The sequence below is a fragment of the Amblyomma maculatum genome, chromosome 5, assembly GCF_055883805.1.
Source record: "Amblyomma maculatum isolate TAMU_Amacu chromosome 5, ASM5588380v1, whole genome shotgun sequence".
Lineage (NCBI taxonomy): Eukaryota > Metazoa > Arthropoda > Arachnida > Ixodida > Ixodidae > Amblyomma > Amblyomma maculatum.
The window spans coordinates 108,676,504-108,691,739 of NC_139348.1; positions in this window are offsets into that span (position 1 = coordinate 108,676,504).

Genomic DNA, 15,236 nt, shown 5'->3' on the forward strand with positions numbered 1-15,236 from the left:
ATTATTATATGGTGTCGCGGCATCAGGAAAGTACCACGGCATCATATTTGCGAAGCGTAAATGCGCTGAAAACGAAACCGCGTTTTAAAATGACGTAACAGCCAACATAAACGAAGGCCCAGGGAAGCTGTACTGTCACGTCATCTTTAAATGCAACACCAACTTGCCCACTATGCTATGTTGCTACAATGAAATTGCGGCCCGCGCAACCACCGACACCGATAGCGCGTATGAAAAGAAGCAATGAAAATTTTACCTCGGCAGGAAGGGTCCTAGGGGAGTAATTTTCTTTCCCAGCAAAGACGTCGCCGATCTTCGCTTGCTTGCGGTTTGTAAGCAACATCTGCCGGAATTTTTTGTGCGTTCTTTTCTCGTGTGTTCCGGCAAACTGTCGCAGCAGATTGAGGGCAACCATAATTGTGTTCGCATGCGGCACCGCTTCTGACACCGGGTCGACGGGCTGGCTTTCTACCGCTGCCGAAATATCGTGAAATAACATTAATATAACTCGCGTTTCGCATTGCGTAGTTTGGCGAAAAGCGGGACGTAGTTGCTACACGATGTTACCGTTGTCTCGCAGTTAATGCATCCTTGAGCGTTTTATACAAAATAGATCAAAAATAGACTTTTCCGACTTCATTTTTCAGCAAAATGTTCGTTAAATAGGGGCGGATAGCGAAATTAGTTTATATCGAACTACTCAAAGCATTGGGCCATTTGAGTGTCTGAGGGGGAATCGGGATATCTTCGTTAAATCGGGGCTTTCGTAAAATCGGGTTTCATTAAATCGAGTTTTGACTGTAGTGCAGCTTTTGTACGCCTCACACGTCCTTGAGAGTGTCTATATGACAAGAAGGCTCTTTCAATGGTTGAAACCGAAACTGCGTGGGAATAAAAAAAAATCAGTTAGAAATGATTTGCTTCATTTCCGAGCAATCCACGCGGCTGGTCACTTTCGGTAAAGTGCGGTGCATTATTTCGCAGACAGAATACACAATAAAAATTTGCTCTCTTCTCCTCCATGCTGCCCCCGTCGGTCAGCCACCTTCAGCTGGTGCGCATATAGAATATAGTGAACGCATATAGGGAGCTTGCATGAAGCGATGCATGCTGGGTAATCCACCATGTTGTTGACAGCGGACAGCGGGTAGCGCAGCAAGGCTGAATTGACCGAGTGGCTTGTCGTTTTCGACGGTCCACCGAGAAAACAAGCGGCTGTTCGTGCGCTGCCCTCACGTGCGTGCAAGATGTCGGCAGGTTCCCGAGATACGTATGCGTCGGCGCTGTGACTGAAAGATCGGGTGCGCTACGAAAAAAAAAGGTAAAGCAGTGCGGCGCGGACGACTGACTGCACTATGCGTCTGGACCTGTGGCCGCCCGTCGACATCGCCGACTTCATGATTACTAGTTCTGGCGACTAGTTTGATACTTGTCCGGATTGGAGTCGATCTCGCGTCTGTTGGCCCGTGCAAGCCATTCTCGTCGGCGTCGGTCAGAGTGATCATATATGTCTTCTCGCACTGGTGCAGACGTATTTTTGGAATCGTGAACCCGAAGTCAGCGTGTCTGATCGCACCGGCATCATATACGCGCTTTACGCGACCGTGCAAGCGAGGCTGTGGGGCAGTACCGCGCTGCGTCATCTACTACAGCATGGTGGATTACCCAACATTCATTGCTTCATGGAAGCTCTCTATATGGTCCCATTGGGGCCATATGCGGGTCATCTGCAGGTGCACTTGTATTCGCAGAATCATTTTCGCCTGCTCACTGGCGACAGAGAGTGGTGGCTTATAAGCCAGCAATGCTCGGTAACGCACTATGCACCATATCGCTACAGTCCACCGTCAATCCGCTTGCGCACGCAAAGCGGCCGCCAGTGTCCCTTGCGCAAGTGAACTGCAGCAGGAGGAAGTTGGCGGCTCCAGCTTTGAAACACCAACACAACGCTCTCTGTGTCTCTAGACCAGCACCGTGTTTACGAAGAAAGGGGACGTTCGCGACGCTGCAGCAGACTGGGGGTGAAAAGTAGGCTTTGCGCCCATAGGAATAGGCACCCTGCACCCACTAGGCGCCGCCACCGTAGAGGCTGCGTTCAGTGCCCAGCGCGGCCGGTTCCTCATCCCTAACCTTTATCTCTATTCGCTGGTGGCTGGTCGTTAAACGTTGGCGAGAGTTTTGGAGAAATATATGACAAAGTATGCTAAGTCATTCCGGATGCAATCTATTTTTTTTAAAAAGTCACTAAAGATACGTGTTGGGAAGCCATACGTATAGAGCTTATTCACGTGACGTCCTTGTAGCTGCACTGGCAACCATGGCACGCACAACGCAACGTCGGAGAGGGGGAAAGAGAGAGAGGGCATACGGCGAATCATGACACGGCGTCGGTGAAACCCGAGCTCTGGTTGGACGGCGTTGCAAACGAAGTCTCAAGTGCCCCACAAATGAACAGCGCGCAACAGGGAGGACGCTGGTAGACCGGTGCCGACGCGTCCGAAACATTTTTGCGTGGTTTTAGTTTCGAACCGCCCAAAGTTTTGGCGTCTCCATAACACAGGGTTGCCACAACTGCCGCCTGCTAAACCTGATAATGAATAGGGTCTATACCGACAGGCTCGTTATCCGCTGAGTGTTTCCCCGACTCTCGCAAGGTCCGGGGTGGTGCAGTGGTAAGACGCCCGACCCCTGTGCCGGAGTTCCCGGGTTCGAACCCGACCACGGTGGCTGCGTTTCAATGGGGGCGAAACGAAGTGGCGTCCGTGAGCTGTGCGATGTCAGCGCACGTTAAAGATCCCCAGGTTTTCGAAATTACTCCGTAGCCCTCCACTACGGCTCCTCTTTCTCTCTTTCCACTTTCACTCCCACCTTCCTTCCTTCTCTTATGACGCGGGTCAGGTGTCCATAGAGCAAGTGCGACAGATAGTGCGCCTTTCCTTTCCCGTGAACCAATATTATTATTATATCATTATTACTCTCTTGTAGCCTGATATAATGTCACTTTCATTGCATATGCTTAATAATAATGGTCGTTCAAGGTCTGAAGCCCAGAGAAAACATTCAAAAAGCACTTCCAAAACATCAAGACAAGGCAAAGAAAGAGAACGGCCCACTGTACGTAGCAGACGGCAGTGCAGATGGCGTTCTATTGAAGTGCAGACGACCCCGGCGTCCGCGAACGCGACTTTGTGAGCAGGCGGGACATTTTGGTTGCCTTCTGCGGCGCGCGGTTCGTTTATCGTACTGTGTGAGAAGTGCATTCAGCTCGAAAGTTTGTGTCATTGGAGCGGCAATATTTAAGAGGGAATGTATCCTGCGCGGCAGCACTTCGGACAGCGCAAGAAGCAGTCGTGATTGCGAGAAGCAGCCAGCGGATAACGGCTTTTTCAAGGGTATGTAGTCTTCACAATGCACATTTATTGAGCACTTTAAAATTGTTTGGCTTCAAAATGACTTAGCATACTTCGTCACACTGTTTGTTCAAAACATTTGCTAACATTTAACCATCTACTGCGCTTACCGGTGCTCTCCTAAGCCGGAAAAGTATTTGGGTAAGCTTTACTTGCACGTGTATTATATGAGCCGTGCTTATCACTTCTCCTCTTATCCCTTATTCCTTATTTTGTCACTTATCCGCTTATTCCATGTGGGAGACCGCAGTTAAATTATCAGCAGGCGACATTGTTTGTAACTTTTTATGTACTTTAGTGTAAAATCTGTAGTGGCTTGCCGGCATAAATATTCCACGAAAAAAAAAAAAGAAGAAATTCATCCGGGGGCACTTTGCGACTGCTACAAGCTTCACACCCTCAACGTCGCAACCGGGATCTGCGGCTCCGCCAAAGCGCCAATTTCGAAGTTGTCGTCTGCGAACTGCTTCCCGTTATTGCTCTTGCAACTTCTGAAACTTGGAAAATACAACAATAGCGGACAAACAGATTTCTTTCTTTCTTATTATGTATACGGCTTGACTGTCACTGGCAGAGTTGTTGTGGCTGTAGGAAGAAGGAAAAGAAAATGCTCGGGCCTGATACTGGCTCTGTAGCTGAGCCACCTCCGCTGCCTCGTGCAGACAGAAGAGAAAATAAAGAAAAGGAGGAGGGAGAGGAAGACGCGCGCTGCAACAACGGACGTCGTCCACCACCGAAACGGTGGCGGCTGCAATGACGGCCTACAACAGATAAAAATTATGTGACAGGCTAGCCCCCGTCGCAAGCGGCGGTGACCTTACCTGTCCCAGCCCCATCAGGGGAGGAATCTCGACCTCTCACTGGCAGAGAATTTGCGCCTACTTGTCGTCTGTTCCGATTTTAGGAGGGAGCGAAAGCTATAGCGAAAGGTACCCTTTTGACCGCTCGCTGCGATTTCGTCGCCTGTTGATGGAGTAAATGTGTCAGTGTTTTAAGGCTAAAGCTGTTAACGGCTCATACTGTCATGGACAAAGTGTGTCCCGCTTTTGACAAAGTGTGTCTCGTTTTTGTGGTGGCTGTCGCGTGGCGTTCCTTGGAGCGCGTGGAGGGAAGGCGATGGTACACCATCGCTCCTGTCGCGTGGCGTTCCTTGGCGCGCGTTCAAGTGCGGGATTGCAGATGACAGGCACGCTAGACATGATGAGACTTCTGGAGGAAATGCGCAGTATTTTTCCAACAAGTGTGCGTTTGGATGGTACGCCATCGCTCCTGTCGCGTGGTGTTCCTTGGCGCGCGTTCATGTGTGGGATTGCAGATGGTAGGAACGCTAGACAAGATGAGACTTCTGGAGGAAATGCGCAGTATTTCTCCAACAAGTGTGCGTTTGTATGGTACACCATCGCTCCTGTCGCGTGGCGTTCCTTGGCGCGCGTTCAAGTGCGGGATTGCAGATGACAGGAACGCTAGGCAAGATGAAACTTCTGGAGGAAATACGCAGTATTTCTCCAACAAGTGTGCGTTTGGATGGTACGCCATCGCTCCTGTCGCGTGGTGTTCCTTGGCGCGCGTGGAGGAAAGGCGCAGTATCAGTCACACTTCCTCCGATAAGTGTGCGTTTGGATGGTACACCATCGCTCCTGTCGCGTGGCATTCCTTGGCGCACGTTCAAATGCGGGATTAGACAAGATGAGACTTCTGGAGGAAATGCGCAGTATTTCTCCAACAAGTGTGCGTTTGGATGGTACGCCATCGCTCCTGTCGCGTGGTGTTCCTTGGCGCGCGTTCATGTGTGGGATTAGACAAGATGAGACTTCTGGAGGAAATGCGCAGTATTTCTCCAAAAAGTGTGCGTTTGGATGGTACGCCATCGCTCCTGTCGCGTGGTGTTCCTTGGCGCGCGTTCATGTGTGGGATTGCAGATGGTAGGAACGCTAGACAAGGTGATTCGCCTTTCACTACTTTAGCCGCTAAAGTCCCTCGTAAGTTTTGAATGTTTTTGAAGCTAGAGCAGTGAACAAAAAAACTTACTATACGCTGTTTTAAGCTTTTTACGTGTTACGTTTTTCGCTTTAGCGCATATACATTGAAATGACGGACTTCTGCTTGGCGCATACAGGCTGTCGCAAGTAAAGGCCAGCGTTGCAAAAGTTAATCAGGACGCGGCAATCATTTATTGAAGCGGGTATGTATGTAGGTAATTGATTAATAACAATAATAATTGGTTCACAGGAAGGGAAAGGCACAGTATCTGTCACACCTGCTCCGTGGACACCTGAACCGCGCCGTAAGGGAAGGGAGAATTGTTGTTGTTGTGGCTGTAGGAAGAAGGAAAAGAAAATGCACGGGCCTGCTACTGACTCTGTAGCTGAGCCACCTCCGCTGCCTCGTGCAGATAGAAGAGAAGATATAAAGAAAAAGAAGAGGGAAAGAAAGATGCGCGCCGCAACAACAGCCGTCGTCCACCACCAGCGGTGGCGTGTGCAATGACGGCCTAGAACATATTGTCACGAAGACAGGGATTTATGGGTACCGGCAACAGGGGCAGATACACAGTCAAGAGAGAGGTTCCCGAGAAACGGTAGCACGAAGACACAAGCTCAAGAGTCCACAGGGGTTAACTAGCCGAAGCGCGCGAGAGTCTCCAACTTCTTTGTCGTTCAAGCGCTACCTCGAACCGTCAGGTGGCATTATTCCCCCCCCTCGAAAAAAAAAACCGCAAGCTCACAGAAAAAAAACTGCTCCGGATGGCAAATATGACTTTCAGCGGGTAAAATACGGCTTCATGCGAAGCACATGCACCAGGTCAGACGAGCACTGACGACTAGAACTCGGTACAGTTCCGTCTGGAATAACCTCGTACGTAACTTCTGAGAGGCGACGCAACACTCTGTAGGGTCCGAAGTAACGATTGAGGTTTTTCTGAGAGGCCTGGGCGCCGGACAGGTGTCCACACCCAGACTTTGTCACCAGGCTGGAACACGACATAGCGATGGCGGTCGTTATATCGGCGTGCATCTGTTGCTTGCTGTTTTGTAATGTGATTACGGGCGAGTTGGCGAGCTTCCTCAGCGTAGTTGGTGAATTCTTCTGCGTCAGCGGTAAGCAGCTGGTCGTCAGCCGCACATGGCAGCATAGCGTCGAGCATGGTCTGTACATCGCGTCCGTATACTAGGCGAAACGGAGTGAATCGAGTTGTTTCTTGGACGGCCGTGTTATATGCAAATGTGACATAAGGCAATATCTCGTCCCATGTTTTATGCCGGACATCGACATACATGGCGAGTATGTCCGCTATTGTTTTGTTTAGTCGCTCAGTAAGGCCATTAGACTGAGGATGGTAAGCAGTAGTCTTTCGGTGATGTGTCTGGCTTAGTTGGAGAACTTCTTCAAGAAGACGCGCTGTAAATGCCTTGCCACGATCAGTAATGACGTATGAAGGGGCGCCATGGCGGAGGACAATCTGCGTCATGAAAAATCGTGCCACTTCGGAGGATGTTGCACGTGGCACCGCCATAGTTTCCGCGTAACGTGTCAGATAATCTGTAGCCACGATAATCCACTTATTGCCAGCTGACGATAGAGGAAAAGGGCCAAGAAAGTCCATACCAATTTGGTCGAATGGTACTAGCGGTGGGGGAATAGGCTGCAGGAAACCCGCTGGCTTCAATGGCGGTGTCTTGCGTCGCTGGCACTCGCGGCAACCTCTAACATATCGATGAACGGTGGTGGTAAGTTTGGGCCAGTAGTAGGCCTGGCGCACTCTGGTAAGAGTGCGTGCAAAGCCCAAGTGTCCAGCGGTGGGTTCATCATGGCAAGCATGAAGAATTTCATCGCGGAGATCTGCAGGGATGACTAGAAGATAGGCTCGGTCACTGTTGCCGGCGCTTTTCTTGTAGAGGATTCCGTCGCGCGTACAGAAGGATGACAAGTTTTTAGCAAACAGTCGAGATACTGTATAATCGAAACCCTCCAGATGATCGATCACAGTTTTGAGGTCTGGGTCAGCCCGTTGCCGGGCCTTTAAGTCAGAGGAACTGATAATGCCAAGAAAATGGGCGTCTTCATCCGTACTGTCATGGGCCAACTCCACGGGTGATCGAGACAGTGTGTCAGCATCTTCATGTTTACGTCCGGATTTATAAACGATAGAGTAATCAAACTCCTGCATACGAAGGCTCCACCGTGCAAGACGTCCTGATGGATCTCGAAGACTAGCTAGCCAACACAAAGCATGATGGTTTGTCACAACTTTAAATTTACGGCCGTAGAGGTAAGGTCGGAATTTTAAAGTTTTAAAGAATATAAAAATTCAGTGCCAGGCAAGCCCCCGCCGCAAGCGGCGGTGACCCACCTGTACCAAACCCATCAGGGGAGGAAGGTAGGAGTGAAACTGGAAAGAGAGAAAGGGGTGCCTTAGGGGAGGGTTACGGAGTAATTTCGACCATCTAGGGATCCGTGTGCTGTGCGATGTCAGCGCACGTTAAAGAGGTTTCATTTCTCCTTTTTTTTTTTCGCGGTGGTACTGTGCCATTTAACTGCAGTACTTCGCTACATGGCCAAATGTGCGCTAAAATGAATAGAAATACTTCAAACAATGTCGCCTACTGGGAATCGAACCTCGGCCTCCCGCGTAACAGACAAGTGTTCTGACCACTTTATTTTTTCTTTATTGCCTGATTTGGCATAAGTAGAAAAGGCGTTCGAACAGGTAAAATAACGTGGTTGCCGTGCCACTTGGCAGAAAACCGTGTCTAATGGACTTTCATTTGGACCAGTTTGTCCAACACATCGTCACCGCACTGTAGATGTCTCACGACTTCTCTCCATTTGCATACAATTTCAATAAAGTAACGTAGATTATAAAGTCCTCAATTAGCAAAAAAATACAAAGCGTTATTAAAGATATTGTATGTAGAGCATGACCAAACCGGTGGGATAATAGGCAGGAGTATATTCATTAATATGCAAGAAGCGCGCATTGTTTTAGAGTGCTATGATGCTCTGAACCGTAAAATATATAGTAATATGCTTCAAATTGATTTTGAAAAAGCATTCGATAGGGTTTTACACGAAATACTGCACTGCTTGCTAGTATATGTGGGCTTTGGTTCTATTATTGTTAATGGGGTTTAAGTGGCGTATGCATGCATGTTGTTCCGGATGTCTAATAATAAATCAAATGCCAACAGAGTAAAAATCTGCGCGGCATGGCTGCCTGCTTTCTCGCCTGCTTTTTGCTATATATTTGGAGCCTTTGTGCAGAACAATTTTCGTCAGCGAATCCATTCGCGGTTTCAAGGTGGGGACATACGAAGTACGCACTTTAGCATATGCTGATGATGTGCCTTTAGTTTGTAATGGCCGCAGTAGTGTAATTGTAGTGTAATTTAGGTATTAAAAGTTACTGAAAAGTTTTGCAAACAAAAAAACAGTGTTGTCAATTTAGAGAAGTGTTCGGGATTTTGGCATGCAGAATGAGATATATCCAGCCGGAGAGGTTTGGCGATGTTAAGTGGACTAAACTGCCAGGCGTTTACTTGGGAGTTCCGCTCGATCAGTACGAAGACAATTCTGAGGATTGGAACGAAAAAGCGGTTGAAATACGCGAGAAAACAAAAGATTGGATGCGGCGGAATCTATTAATTTTTGCACGCACAACTGTGTGTAAAACTCTTTTTGTGGCTAAAATAGTGTACCTTCCTCAGGTGTTGTACTGCGCGAAAACCAATAATCAAATGTTCCATCGTGGTTTTGCTGCGTTGATCTGGTCACCTCAGTGGGAGCGTATCAGTAGAAACAGCCTCTTCTGGCGTGTAAGTGACGAAGGCCTTTTGTTGATACACCTCTACGCGCGTCAGTTGGTTATGAGGTTTTTGTTACTTGCGCAGTCAAAATGACCCCTTTCTGAGGACATTCATGCAGGTTATGTCGTTATGTATGCTACCAGAATATACTGTGTCAACTGGTGGGGCTAGAAGGCACACCTTTTCGCGATTCTTACGGGAAGTCGTTTGATGTTTTCGCTTTTTACGGGTGAGATTTTAAATCCAATAATTGTCAAATGTAACAGGTAAGTGGTTGTATAAGGAAGTTATTACTAATCTTTTTCCAGCCCCTCTGTATAGGAGCATGTATGCTGAAGGGGCAGGAAATGATGTGCTCAAAAGTTTGAAAAAGAATTGTCGTTTTCGATGGTGTTAAAACGTTCGCTTATAAACTGCACAGCGGAACCTTACCAGTGGAAACGTGCTCAGAGAAAAAAGTGATTTTCGTTCCGTGGAGTAACAATGTTACTTTGTAAAGAAAAAAAGACAGAGAATAGAACACGCGTTCCTCGACTGCTGGATCGCGGTGTTCCACTGGGATGTTTTGCAAAGAACGCTGTAAAAAGATGTGCCTCTTACAGCACGAAGCATTCGGTATTTAACGGTTGAAAGCCAGCCTATTCAGTGCAACCTTGCTATGTTTTTGGGTCTTCATAGCATTTGGCGTAGCAGGATGGCATTTCGCCATTGTGACCTGGAGGTGAGATTGATGTGTAGTTACTTTGTTGAATGCTCTGACCACTGTACTACTAATCCACAATCGCCTCTGTCTCTAGAAAGGCACCTAGTCAGGGCTAACGATTGCAGCGCTCCAAGCGGAAATGGTCTTTTGAAGCGAAGGCTTCACTACGCCAGATAGTTCGAGCCGTCGGGAATGCACGGTTTTCATCTTGAGGGGCTTTTAGAAGTGAAACTTTTGTGTTAAGCCTGGGTGGTCGCCATGTGACTTTGGGGCATAGTCACGTAGGCCACCAAGTTGCCCGTGCCCACGTCAAGGTCACGTGACCTGGAGGTCGCCGTGTGACTTTGGGACACAGTCACGTGGGTCGGCCTACGTGACTGTGCCCCCAGTCATCTTGACCTTGACAGTGGTCATGGGCCACTTGGCGGCTGTCAAGTGGCCCATGACCAGTGTCAAGATAAGGGTCACGTGAGATGACGTCAGTGTGACGTGAAAGTAGAGGACGCAAGAGGGGCGATACGTGTACAAATATCTGCCTAGGTTACATTACTGCGCGAGATGGAGGAGTACGAAATCCGTGCTACAGTAGCGCGTCGGAAAGCGAAAAAGGCACGTCGAAATGAGGCCCTGAAAAAGCGACGTGCCGAAGAGATCGATGAAGAACGGGCTTTACGTTTAGGACCTCTTTGCACATTCCAGGACGAACCTCTCTCCAAATTCATTTTCTGTTAAAACAGTGCAACAGTGGAACCGGCTTACCGAAATGCAAGTGTGTTCCGCAAGTGAAGTATTTTTTGCCAATCTGTAACCCCCCTGCTATAACGTCTTCGGGCAATACGGGGTAACTCTTGAATAAAGAATAAAGAGAAACGCATAATGTGTTTATTCCAAGCTTGACAATGAGAGTAGCCATGTACATGAAGCTATCAAGTTAAACCACCAGCTATTTTTTTTTTCTCCAATTTCGATGCACAGGCGGCATAGGTGTTTGCGGCACTCTATTCTTCTAGATCACGCTATCCATGCCGTTTCAGAGCTACTTTGCTAGAGGTAGAAGACGACGACGCAGTCGGCTGTCATGATATATAGTCATGATCCGGACATTTTCCGCTCCTTCTCCGTTTCAGGTTCTTATTAAGTAGAAACTATTCATTTTTGTTTTCTAATTAGTAGAGTCTTTTTCTATTGTATTGCATGTTTATATGTATTAGGCTTTTTTATTCTCATATCTAACAGCATAACTCCCTTACTACTAGTTTCCCGTTTGGCCAATCCCCATCGTGGGTATGTGTCATTACTTGAGGGCACAACAACATCCTATGGCATAACAACAACGAAAACTATTCAGGTTGCGTACCTCGCGAAGAAAAAGGGATGAGCCAAGAACTGCGCGTAAGTGCGCAACCTGGACAGCCGAAATTTGCGATGAGCCAGGCGGTGGGAGATGTGCGTCCGCTCCTGCAAGACTGCCTGCGGCAACTCCGTCGCGCGAAGCTACAAACGTCCAGGAGCTGCGCAGACGCGGCAGCCACTCGACCCCAGGATTCGCGAACGGACGCTACGCGAGATGCTTGAAAGCCGTAAGTATATCAAGTCGAAGTGGATTGAGTGTCATGCTCAGTGGAAGGCAGAAGTTGTGCCGACATGCGCCAGGAGCTCATGGACAATTTGTCGAACCGCTAGGACAGATTCTGAACGCCGAAATCTGCTCCTCAAGTTTGCCGAAGCTCGTGATGACCTCCTCGGGGACATGAAGGCGCGGATTCGATCATCCTGCGTGTACTTTGCTGAATGAAAATTTCGCTTCGCGAAAAGGCAGCTTCAAGCCACTCGTACGGAACCCCAGGACGATGGAAATCAGGACTTCTTTCTTGTCCTTTTGGAACACGAAGTGTTTAGAAATAGGCTCGACTTTCAGCAGAATCGAGCGCTCGATACTGCTCGCGATCTCCGGGTGGAGTTCGTCCAGGAACTGGAGGAGGAAAGATTCTGTCCTTGACAAGAATATTCATCAAAGCTTTTACTTGGAATGAATAAACACCTGCTGTCTGTACCTTGGAAAAAAAGGCGATATAATGGGCTTCTGCCGCACGAGGCGGACGTAGGGTTGTCCGGTGGCGGAACGAACCACTGGCCCATCGACGCAACTATTTGGGCCATGACTCTGGACTCCAGACTTTGACAGCAGGATTGACCAATAACTATTACGTGCGGCTGTGTATATATTTGCGTGATTTGTGGCCATAATTCAATACTTCAATGCCACCATGGTGGATAAATTGCCTGCGGTACCGACAAGGATTACCCACATGTAACAACAACCGCGATCTCGACCTCTCAACGCAGAGCCTTTGAAAGGACGCTATATATATATATATATATATATATATATATATATATATATATATATATATATATATATATATATATATATTACTTGTAAATGGCAGCTTAGATGATTCGTACACAAGTTGAGATCTGTTTGGTCTGTATTGATTGACTAATTGTAGGAAATAAATTTCTCCGTGGCAATATTCTGTGTTCGCCTAAAACTCCGCGCGTGTAGAGAATGTTTGAACAGTTTTTTTGCGATATGTTAAGAATCCCGTTTTGCAAAAATCTGAAGTCGTCGCTTTAGCGCCGATATTGTAGGCCATGAGCGAGACATTTCGTTGGAAATAAAGAGTTAAATTGGATTAATTTGCTTTGGGTGTGATTTGAAGCCAGGACCATGAGGCTGCGAGATGGAAGCGTTACCCTTAGGCCACGAAAGCTCTTTGGTTCTAGTTGAGTTTTCTGCTCTATGCAACGAAAACTGCAGATCGGACACGCAAAAATAAACTCCACCGCGGAATATAGTTCCCTCAGAAATTTTGCGGATCATTCTCTGGAATAAGATATCATTGCTCAGTTATTCACGTTGTCGTTAAAGCAAGACTAACCAGTAGAGCGCTAGTATAAAGAACTTTAACGTTGGTGCCATGCGCCGTGTACATGCCGATGGTGCGTCACCTGTAGAGGATCATGCGAAGCGCAAGTGGGCCGCGTCTGCAGTGCCTGCTGACTATAATTTCTGCACGAATCTACGCTCACAGAGGCCTAAGTTTGCACGCTGCACTGAGAAAACATTCCTCGTAGTAACGTAGCTCATCTGCCGTAGTTTTCAACACTACTAATGTATGAAAACGACGGGACGTTGGTGAGGCTTTATGTCAATACCCACGCACTTTCCGCGTAATGGAACTGTCTTCTTAACACTTCTAGACCGCGCAAGGTAGTTAGTTGGCATTATTCACGAGTAGCTTGTGGCTCAGATCAGTGTCCTCGCCTGTTCCTTTTAATGCGAAAGCAATACTACTCTATGTTTCGAGCCGTAGCGCGGCCGGTAGCCACGTCTTACCCACGTGATGCCATGACGTCACACCCGAAGTGGCACTAGGGTGTGGGATGGCAGGAGCTGCCAACTTGGGTCTCTCGTTTCACATGGGACGGTTATGTCAGAATCAGCCTGCCAGGGCCCTGGCATTCAAGTTACCCCTATAGGCCAATAAGGCGCACGTTCATGCAGTTTGGTTAAAGCGGGGCTTTATATGTGGGCTGAGGAAGAAGAAAAAGAGAACAAGAACGCTCGGTCACCCGCAGCTAGATATTGTTGTGCAATAAAGTGACACACATGTTTTTTCTCACACGCGTACTACTCAGCGGATGGCCAGCCACTTGTCTCGGAGGACAGGCTGTTTAATGCGAAAGCATTAATAGGCTACGTTGGTGAAGCTAAACCATGGACACAAAATGTGGACGCAAAAAGTGAAGCCATGACGGTTCAGGTGTCCACAGAGAAAGTGTGACATTATTATTATTATTGTTTAAAACTTTATTGCCGCCGATACAGGAGGTTCCCCTACTCCCCCACCCAGATGCTGCGTCACTCCTTTCCTGCAAGCTAATTGCTAATCCGAGAACATTAGTAGGTTATGTAAAAAAATATAATTATCGTATAATACCGAGCAACTACCCCCCTCCCTCACGGGGCCCAGGTTACTATAAAAATGGAGGAGGGAGGCGCTCTCCTATACGGCATCAAAATTAAAGCTGGCGATGACAAAATTTTAAGAGAACTTGCTTTGGGGCTAGTTGGTTACAGTGCATTTTTAATATTTAAAGGCATGAAAAACCCAGGACCAAAAAACAGAGAAGACGACGGGACGAATCGCCACTTCAACTAGTTTATTGCACACACGAAACGTACATATATTATTTTTAATCGTCACATGCATAGCCACGTTGCTTAAGATCAATCTTAACATGATAATACGCGCTCAAGGAATTTCTTTTTCGCCGTGTATAGAGTAATTGATCTGTCACTTACGCACCTGATGGCTTTATTTTCGATACGAAATGCTTCGATCAGCTGCCTTGTACGGGTGAGCGCACTGGCTCACGGAATTTTGCGGCAGTGAGAACGGTAACTACTAATAACATAATTAATGATGATAATTAGTGATAGTCTAAATAAAAATAAAAACGGGTACAAATATTAGCAAATAACAGTCAATTAAATAAGCATAAAAATAAAAGTGCAAAAAGTAAAAATAAATTACAAATAAACATATTAAGAAGTAAAAGGCACAAACTACATAAACGGCGTGGTAGCGCCAATGCTTTCGCATTCTTTCAAAACAGTTTCTGCAATGACTACTAAGTTTTTTTTCTCTTTTTATAAGAAAGCTTGATCAGATTATGCGTTACGCAAACAGCAGGAAGCCACTGTGCAGGCACTGGAACACTTAGCAATGCGCACAGGCGGCTGCTTTCTGTACGAACCATCTGGTTATATATGAAAGAACGGGAAGATACTGATATGGGCGTCGGCAGGATTTTGTCTTGAGGGGGGCAAAACCGTTGCACTGCAGCGGGGAAAAAAAAGGGGGGGGGGGGAGTGGGGAGGGGAGGGGGTGATCCCCTTGTTATTATTTGTACTGTTGAGATTTAGATAACCATTCCATAAAGCTTCTTGTCAGTGGTCACCGATGGGAAATAAGGAAGCAGGACGGGAGGAAGGTGCTGAGAGACTGGTGTGGCTTGGAGGGGAGGCATTACAAGTGCCCTTTACCCCCTTTAGTCCCTCCCACCCTGCCGATGCCAAGTGGATGCTGATTATTTTACTGCATCAGAGGCATGAAGTGTGTCAAAAAATTTTTTGCGCTTTTTAAAACATACGCTTATCGATGTGCGCGTAACCAAGATGGCTGGATACACTCCCCCCCCCCCCATTTTGTAATGCTAAAAGCAGTAAAAAACATATAATGATAATTACTG